Below are 9,122 nucleotides of genomic sequence, written 5' to 3' on the forward strand. Positions count from 1 at the left end.
GCATTACATCGCATGTCATTACAATGCATACCATTACAACACATAGTACCCCCACACTATCTAACACTTACCCTACTGTTGCACCCACTGGAGTTAGAACAGTAATTTTTACCCCTACACTATCCAACACTTACCCTACTGTTGCACCCACTGGAGTTAGAATAGTAATTGTTACCACTACACTATCCAACACTTAACTTTAAATGCAATGTAATGGTATGCGTTGTAATGGTATGCATTGTAAAGGTATAATGCGATGTAATGGAATGCGTTGTAAAGGTAGTTTCCTAAAATGCGATGTAGTGGTATGCGATGTAAATGAATGCGTTGTAAAGGATGTTGTGATGTAAAAACTGCGTTGTAAAGGCATGCCTTGTAAATGTATGCGTTGTAACGCACTACATTAGTCTCTACAGGTTGATGCACTCTCCATACATCTATTAGTCCCATGGCATCAAGAAAACTGGGGAGGTGCGACTGCGAGGAATGTATGTCTCTAGGAGGATAGCGATCCAAAGTCCGGGATACAACAGAGTTAAAGATCTCCCCCTCACCATTCTACCACTAGGCAATGTAAGCAACCCTTTCCCCAAATCCCTGAATGTGGTTTCCTGGAGCCCCGGCGGTAAGTACACCGACATGAACGTCATTGGTTAGCTCTCCCATTGGCCAGACACAACCGCATATCTCCGCAAGTCATCCGTGCGGACCTGGTCAATTATCATTGGGAAAGAGCGCTTTTTCAGAATACCCACCCCCTGGAGCCTGTTGTAAACCCTGTGTGTGCCACCATTTGATAGCACCATTTGGCTAGGGCCTTGCACATATTCCCAATAAGGTGTATCTCCTGAAGCAAAACCACGTCCAGGGCATGCCTTTTGAGTAACTGCAGTACAACCACCCTTTTCAGCTTGTCCCGCAGTCCATTCATATTCCAAGATAACAACTTGAGTCATTTCTCACTTATGGCGGTCATGGCGTTACTTGGTTTGTCCTCCTTAGGGAGGTTTTACCCTGCCTCTCCCCACCCCCGCCCCGGTATGTAATCCAGGGCACCGGCCTGAGTCGACTTTGTGTACTGATTCAATGTCCCACCCACTAGACCGCTTCTGTTCTGTATCTTTCAGTGTAATTCTGTGACTGATAAAACATTCTTCCCCGCACTCTGGGCTCGAAACTGCCCATATTTAAAACAGTGCAGAGTGCCTGTTGCCCTAAGTATAATAAACTAGAAAATCGAGGGGGAGGGTTGGCTACTTATGCCCAAAGGCTCCAGTTCCGCCTTTAATTAACCCCAATTAAGGATATTAAAAACATTATCATATTCAAACAAAATCACTTAGTGCCTGGTATGTCTCTGTTAACTGTTCTGACCTTCTTCTCCATCCTTTTATCTCAGGAAGCAGACATGCCGCCCAAGACGTTCACGGCCAGCAATCCTCACTGTGATAAGATAGTGCATGTGCAAGTTCAGGGACCATGTCATCACCCGGCGTTATGGTCCTTCGCAGGCCTCCAGCCCTCCAACCAGTCGAAAAAACAGGATTTGCCACCTGCCTCCACCCTCAATTTAGCAGGAAATAACATTGCATAAGGAAGACCTTTATTTCGCAACAGTTTCTTCACCTCTAGAAACGTTCGCCGCTGGCATAGGACCACAATGGTGAAGTCTGGAAAAAAGGAAAGTTCACTACTTTCGAATTAGAGGGGTGGATTAGCTCGAGCTGTTTGCAAAATAATGTCCCGGTCTCTGAAGTTGAGGAGTTTTGCCAGGAAAGGCCGTGGGGGGCCCCCGGCTTTGGTCTTCCCCCTGGCACTCTGTACGCTCTCTCAACCATGAACATTTTTGATAAGGTGGTAGGTCGAAGGTGTTTCACTATCAACTCTTCCACGAATAGATCTACGGCCGGTCCCCTCAACTTTCTCTGGGACCCCAATAATTCTAATATTGTTGCGTCTCGCACGCCCTTCATAATCATCCAGCTGAGAGTCTGTTTTCTTCTGGGCGGCTTGTAGCTCCCTGATCTCCTTTCGCATCTGTTGTGTGTCGCTGCTGAGTTCCGCGGTCGCCACTTCAATGGCACTCACTTTCTCCCTCGTTTTTTGCAGGACTGTTCTGATCAGCGCCATTTCAATAGATATGGTGTCCATTCTGTGCTCTAGAGAGGTACGCACCTCCGCTATGGCTGCCATAACATCTACCAGATTCGGTTCATCCTTAGATGCATTTCTGGGCTTCTCCGCTTCCCCTTTATTCATTCCCTCCATCTCATCTGCCTTTTGGGTGGTTAATTTATCAAGCTTGGTCTGGAACGTGCTTCTTTGCCCCTTGTCCCAGACATAGCATCGATCACCAGTGAGGAGTGATTCGCTGTATTGCTGCATTCCCGGTGCCAGGGTTTGCTGAGCGCTTCAATCCGAGTGAGGCCACCTAGGAATGGCCTCCTCCCACAGGTTTACTCAGGCCACCAATAGATGAGCACTTGTCCTCCCAATCAGAGCTCCGGGCTCAGTTCACAGCTACCAGCTGGAGGACACGTAGTCTGCCACCCTCACAATCCAAGATGCAATCCCGGCTCTCCGTCCCAGTTAAGCGCAGGGATACGGACCCAGGGAACAGTCCACGGATCGAATCTGCTCTGTCTGGCCACTACTGGGATGTCATAACCCTGAGACCTCTCTTGCTCAAACCTTTATAGTCAATGGTCCTTCCGTATGGTGCCACTCAGCAGCACCAAAGCTCTTCACCATAGGGCCAAACTTTGAACACCGGCACTGCAGGGGCCATTTCTTGGGGCCCGCTTCTACTAATGCAGGTCTTGTCCCTCTCACTACTGTCCCCTAGCCCCCACTCACTGCGCAATGTGTGTCTTTGCAGGCTCCATACTCGGCGAGCCAGATACCAGATGTGTCATTGATATCCCTCTGGTGCCGGTATTATTCAAGATGCAGCCTTTCACCCCTCAACACGAGGGAGCGGGCCCAGAGGGGGCCGCAGAAAGTGACTTCCGTCCTCTGATATTTAGCGGGGGAGCAACTTCACGGTTCTGCCGCATTTCGCCAGGACACCGGTAAAGTTGGTGGGCAGCTCCTGGAAGACTCGGTCAGGCGGATCTAAATAGAGCCCGAGGATCACAGGCATAGACAACGCGCAGCTCCTCCCTGCTGCTGACTCGATGCACCAGCAATTCCAGTGGTCCGGAGCCACAGCGAGTCCCAAGACAGTCCTCCACTGAGCTCCAGGGGTACGGGACAGATGTATTAGCGGATAATTAGGTGGATTCAGGCCATCGGTGACGGGAGCTTCACCTCAGCGTGGCCATTGCGCCGGCAGCCAGACCACGCCCCCCCAGGAGGCATCTTCTTGAAGTCTTCCAAGATGTAGAGGTTCCTGTAGCTTTTGTTCACGTTTAGGAAAGTGTTAGCAAATGCTGATTTGTTTTGTGAGGCATGTATATCACTAAGGAATTAGTAAGTGAAGGTGGGAGTAAGTGAGGAGCAAATGAGAAAAGCTGCAAGGAAACTGTCAGAAAAGGTCACTGACAATAAAGGCTTGTCTCCCGTGTATCTGTCTTTAGACCTTACAAGATGGGAGGGATCTCTTCTTTTCTGTCTCAGGGCTGGATTCATTCATTGGTTACTGTTTTTAAGAAATCTCCCTGATTCTGCTGATAACATAAATTTGATCTGCTCCTGTGATAATCAATCTGCACAATCACTTTCACACTTTATGTTCCTTTGCAAATCATACATTCTAGCACATAAGCACTTAATCCAGCCTTCGCTACGCAAACTAGGTTTCTGACAGCGTAGAGTAGCCCTGCTCCACTTAGTTTTTAAGCTCATACGAAATTTATTTTTCTGTGTGTACTTTTCGGAGAAACAACCATTCAGGCCTGAAAATCTATGCATGGCTAACTTGCTTGCACCGAATCCCTCCTCGTCAGATGGTATTTGACCAAGGTGTTTCTCTTTTATTCTTTTAGCATTAGCTAGGAGCACATGGCGGAACCTATTTGCGGTTTTTGTCCTCCTATCTTGCTTGATAATTGTGCATTTGTGTCCGTGTTTCTGGTGATCTTTGTGTTTGTGTTTTTTAACCCCTTCCATGCTCATGACGGAATGGTTCCGTCATGAGCACAAGTTCTAGTGTGCTCATGACTGAACCATTCCGTCATGAGCACATGCTCAGGAAATCCCTCTGCTGCAGACAGCAGAGGGATTTCCCTTTTTTTGTCTGGGGAGGTGTGGAAGAGCTTCCCCAACCTCCCCAGGCCTATTTTGGAATTTCATTGCAATGACGACTGGGCGCATGGCGCGCTGTCGTCATTGCAACGAAATCGAAACTGAAACTTAGTTTCAGTTTCTCAGTTTCGGTGCTTGTGGGGCTATCTCAGCCCCCCCCCCCCCCCCGAGTACCGAAAAAGATGGGAGGTGTATCATTGGAAAGGGGAGAATCTCCCCTTTCCAATGGTACCCTTCCCTGCTTGGGGATCACCCCAGGAGGGCGATCCCCAAGCAGGGATCCACCCACTAGCACCAGGGAGGGGGGAGCGGCCCCTTGGGCAAGGGCGTTTGCTCCCCCCATATTTGTTTGGTTGCAACAGTCTTTCTGCCTCCCCGAGGTGGGGGGGGCGGAAAGCCCATCAGAAACCAGGGATTTTTTTGGTTGGGGTGGGTGCTGCCCAAAAAGGGCATGGCAATGCGCTCCGCCAGAGAAATGTCAGTCTTTCTGCCACCCCAGGGGGCAGATGGGAGCAGTAGCCCCCAATCTGCCCCCTGGGGGGGCAGAAAGCCTACTAGAAACCAGGGATTTTTTTTATTGACGTTGGGGTGGGGGTTGCCGAAAAAGGTCATGGCAATGCCCCCAACCTTCCCCAGAGAAATGTCAGTCTTTCTGTCCCCCCAGGGGGCAGACGGGGACAGTAGCCCCCAATCTGCCCCCCGGGGGGGCAGAAAGGTCACTAGAAACCAGGCATTGTTTTTTTTTATTTATGTTGGGGTAGGGGCTGCAGAAAAAAGGGCATGGCGATGCCCCCACCCCCCCCCCAGATAAATGTCAGTCTTTCTGCCCCCGAGGGGGCAGATGGGGGGCTAGCTGGCAGTAGCCACCAATCTGCCCCCAGGGGGGCAGAAAGCCCACATGAAACCAGGACTTTTTTTATTGATGTTGGGGTGGGGGCTTTCCAAATGGGCATGACAATGCCCCCACCCCAGTGAAATTCCAGTCTTTCTGCCCCCCCGGGGGGCATATGGGGCAGTGGCCCCCAATCTGCCGCCCGAGGGCAGAAAGCCCATTAGAAATCAGGGATTTATTTTATTGATGTAGGGGTGTGGGCTGCCCAAGATGGGCAGGCAAATGTCCCCACCCCCCAAAAAATGCAACAGTCTTTCTGCTCCCCCCAAGGGCAGATGGGGGCAATAGCCCCTGATCTTCCCCCGTGGGGGCAGAAAGCCCACTAGGCGCCAGGGATTCTTTTTTATAATGTAGTGTTGGGGGCTGCCCAGAATGGGCATGATAATGCCCCACCCCAAAAAAATTACCACAGTCTTTCTGGCCCTCCCCGGAGGCACATTGGGGCAATAGCCACTTATCTGCCTCCCCTGGGGGGGCAGAAAGCCCCCTAGGCCTCAGGAATTTTTATTTTTTGTATCAAGGGTTGAGGTCAGCCCAGAATGGGCATGCCAATGCCCACACCTCTCTCAAAAAAAGCCACAGTCTTTCTGCCCCCCCGAGAGGTGGATGGGGACAGTGGCCCCTGATCTGCCCCCAAGACCACTAGGCACCAGCGATTCCGCTGGCTTTTTTATGCATGGGGTGGGGGCTGCCCACACCCCCGAAAACATAGCCACAGTCTTTTTGCCCCCCTTGGGGGCATATCGAGTCAACCCCCCCACCCCGATTCCCCCTCAGGGCGGCAGAAAGTCCACTAGACACAGACTTGTTTTTAGCAATGTGTCTACCTGAAAGTCTTTCGAGAGAAAGTCTTCCGAGAAAAATTGTACCTCATTTGTGTGGGTAGGCCTAGTGCCCGTGACAGGAAACGGCCCAAAACACAACGTGGACACACCACATTTTCACAGTGAAAACGGACCCTTTTTTTGCAAAGTGCCTAGCTGTAGATTCTGAACCCTAACTCTGTCAGCACCTAGGGAAACCTAGCAAACCTATAAATTTTTTTAAAGTAGACACCCAGGGAAATCCGGGATGGGGTGACTTGACTGGCTCTCAGCAGGATCTGTTACCCAGAATCCCTTGCAAACCTAAAACTTTGTCCAAAAAAACACATTTTCCTCACATTTCTGTGGTGGAAGGTTCTGGAATCAGCATGGAGCCACAAAATTCCACCCACCCCGCGTTTCCATAAGTCTTCCGAGAAAAATGGAACCTCACTTGTGTGGGTAGGCCTAGGGCCTGCGACAGGAAACGGCCCAAAAAGCAACATGGGCACACCACATTTTCACAGTGAAAACTGACCCTTTTTTGCAAAGTGCCTAGCTCTAGCTCTAGATTTCTGACAAAAGTCTGCTTGTCCCTGAAAGCTGGGAAGATGGTGATTTCAACACCACAACCCCTTTTTTGATACTATTTGCAGGGAAAGAACAGAAGCTTTCATCTGTAGCCCTTTTTTCCCATTCCCCCCTACCCAAAAAAACTATTTACATGTATTTTGGCTAATTCCTGGGTCCCCTCCAGGGAAATCCACAAACCCTGGGTACTTTTAGAATCCCCATGATGTTGGATAAAAAGGACGCAAATTTGGCGTGGATACCTTATGTGGTCAAAAAGTTACAGAGGACTAAGCGCGAACTACTCCAAATAGCCCAAAAAAGGTTTAGCACAGGGGGGGGGGGGGTGGGGGGGGCGGCCTAGCAGCAAAGTGGTTAACTTGATTATTCAATGAACTTGTACACCCAAAAAGCACTGACGCAATCACACTTTTAAATGCTTTTTTAATTAATGCAGAGTAAAGAATTTTGAATTTGATTTATTTTGATGCTATACTTGTGGTAGAAGACGCTACACAAATGCTGATAACATAACATTTTCATGTAGACCATACAGAAACCAATGTTAAAAGATATGACTGTTCAATGCACATCAAAACAATAGTTAAGTCTTCAATACATTTAAAGTGCTATTCCTCAAATGGCTGGGGCAGTTTCCAGTTTTCCATTTGTGTACATACACATGGGCCAAGTAAATCTCATGTTCATTTAAATGCTGGTGACGTTTGATTTAGGTTTGAGAAATGCTTGATGGATACTGCAAAAACCCATGTTGTACTAGTGCTGCAAAACACACTGCATAAATATACCTTTTAACCAATGAAATCCTTGCTTTGTGACACAGGATACGGGGAGAGGTAGGGAGTTGTAGGACTGTTCTATCCATCCTACTGCTGTGACAACATGGGACATGGGGTAGAGTCAGAGAGAGATACCCAGTGACAGAGAAAGTCCATATTGCTTCAAAAAATGTGCATGGTAAATGCATATGCTGGATGTATGAGTACCTGTGAGTGGTGCAGTACGAGAGATAAAGTGCAGTGTGTGCATCTTAAATGTATGTGTGCCTGTAAGGAGAACAGTACATGAAGGATACAGTGTGCGTAGGTTGTATACAAACATTGGTTGTATGTGTGCCAGTGGATGGTACAATACATGGAGAGCCCTGGGTTCCATTTTGGGAGACCCAGGCCTACATGGTGAAACGCCCCAGACAGATTTGTGTAGTGCTGCATTCCTGTAAGCTGGGTGGGACCCACACTGGAGAGGGGAGAACCAGACTTCCACTGTACACTTCAAAGGGTTCTCTTTAATTCAGTGAGAGGTCACAAGGAAGGGTCCTAGGCACATCTCCTGAGTAGGCCTGGGCGGTAAATTCTGTTCCGCTCGCGGAATTCGCGGAATTTGGGTAATTTCGCATTCTGCGGAGAACGCAGAATTGCCAAAAATTCTGCCATCCGTGGCTTCGTGGAATTTTTTGCTTGTTTGCGCTTTCAAAATGCGTGTTCGCGAGATATTTAGGGCGGAACAAGTAATTCCGCATGTCTGCTGAACTTTTGCGTGCTCGCGGAGATTTTTTGCCTTTTTGCGGAGCTTTGCGTAGCGGGACTACGCAAATTCCGCCCACCCCTACTCAGGAGATGTGGCTTAAATAGAGAATCATAAGAGTAGGGATGGTGCCCCAAGCTAACTCTTTCATATTATGTACCACAAGTCACTCCCAGGGCTTGTGTTGTGGGGCTATCAGCTTAGCTTCTGCTGTACCAAACTGCTTTCAAGAAGAAGAAGAGAGCAGAGGAGTGGGCCCTTCAAAAGAAGCAGCCCTCCAAATGAACTTCAAAGACGCAGGCCCTGAATCACATTTGGTGTCTGGAAATGGACAACAAGCCTAATACGCATTTGTGGTCGCAAAGCGGGCAGTAGAATACAGGTTGTATGCAGTTAAGCCAAACAGGCTTGAAGGACAAGAACCAGTGCTCTTCCAGTTCTCGAAATTGAAGTGTGCCAAACGTGTGAATCATGCTCACGGTATCGTAGCACAAGTAGTGCTGTCTCCATTCCGAATTGAAGTGGAATGTCCATTGCGGATCAGAAAAAATTAAATCAGGATTCCTGCCAAAAGTAGCAGGACAAGAAGAAGTCCTCCAAAAAGGCTTCCCAGCACAGAGTGTATGAATGATGGAATAATTCTGAAGACTGTCTGAAATGTGCTAACCAGTCCAGAGCTGATACTTTAAAAAAATGCACTGTTCCTCTCGTATCAGAAATGTTAAAGATACGATGGAGTAGCTCCCCAATATACAGCGGCAAGTTAGTGTGGAGTAGCGTCTGTATCTCCGATGAGGACTTTGCAACCTGGAGATCAAACGTCTCTCTGGCCAAAGTTAAGACCACATCTTGTTGCAAAAGCATGGCTTTCAATCTGCTAAGGGAATCAAAGCGTATGTTGGAAAAAAAATTTAAAGACCACAGCGCTGCCTCTCAAATTTTGCAGGCAGGGAGAAACAGTACTTGTGTACAACAAGTGACTAGGGAATTAACCGTCACCAGAAAAGCAATGCCAGGTTCCATTCCACAGCAACAGTGATCATTCAGCATCATGTAGCTCCCAT

The 9,122-nt window shown here is 48.5% G+C and overlaps 1 pseudogene; it reads right to left on the minus strand.

Annotated features, from left to right (window-relative positions):
• Positions 1 to 4,719: 4,719 nt before the first annotated feature.
• Positions 4,720 to 4,792, minus strand: LOC146868283 (small nucleolar RNA SNORA17; annotated as a pseudogene).
• Between the last annotated feature and the right edge of the window lie 4,330 nt (positions 4,793 to 9,122).

This window comes from Triturus cristatus, chromosome 1_2 (genome assembly GCF_964204655.1).
Source record: "Triturus cristatus chromosome 1_2, aTriCri1.1, whole genome shotgun sequence".
NCBI lineage: Eukaryota > Metazoa > Chordata > Amphibia > Caudata > Salamandridae > Triturus > Triturus cristatus.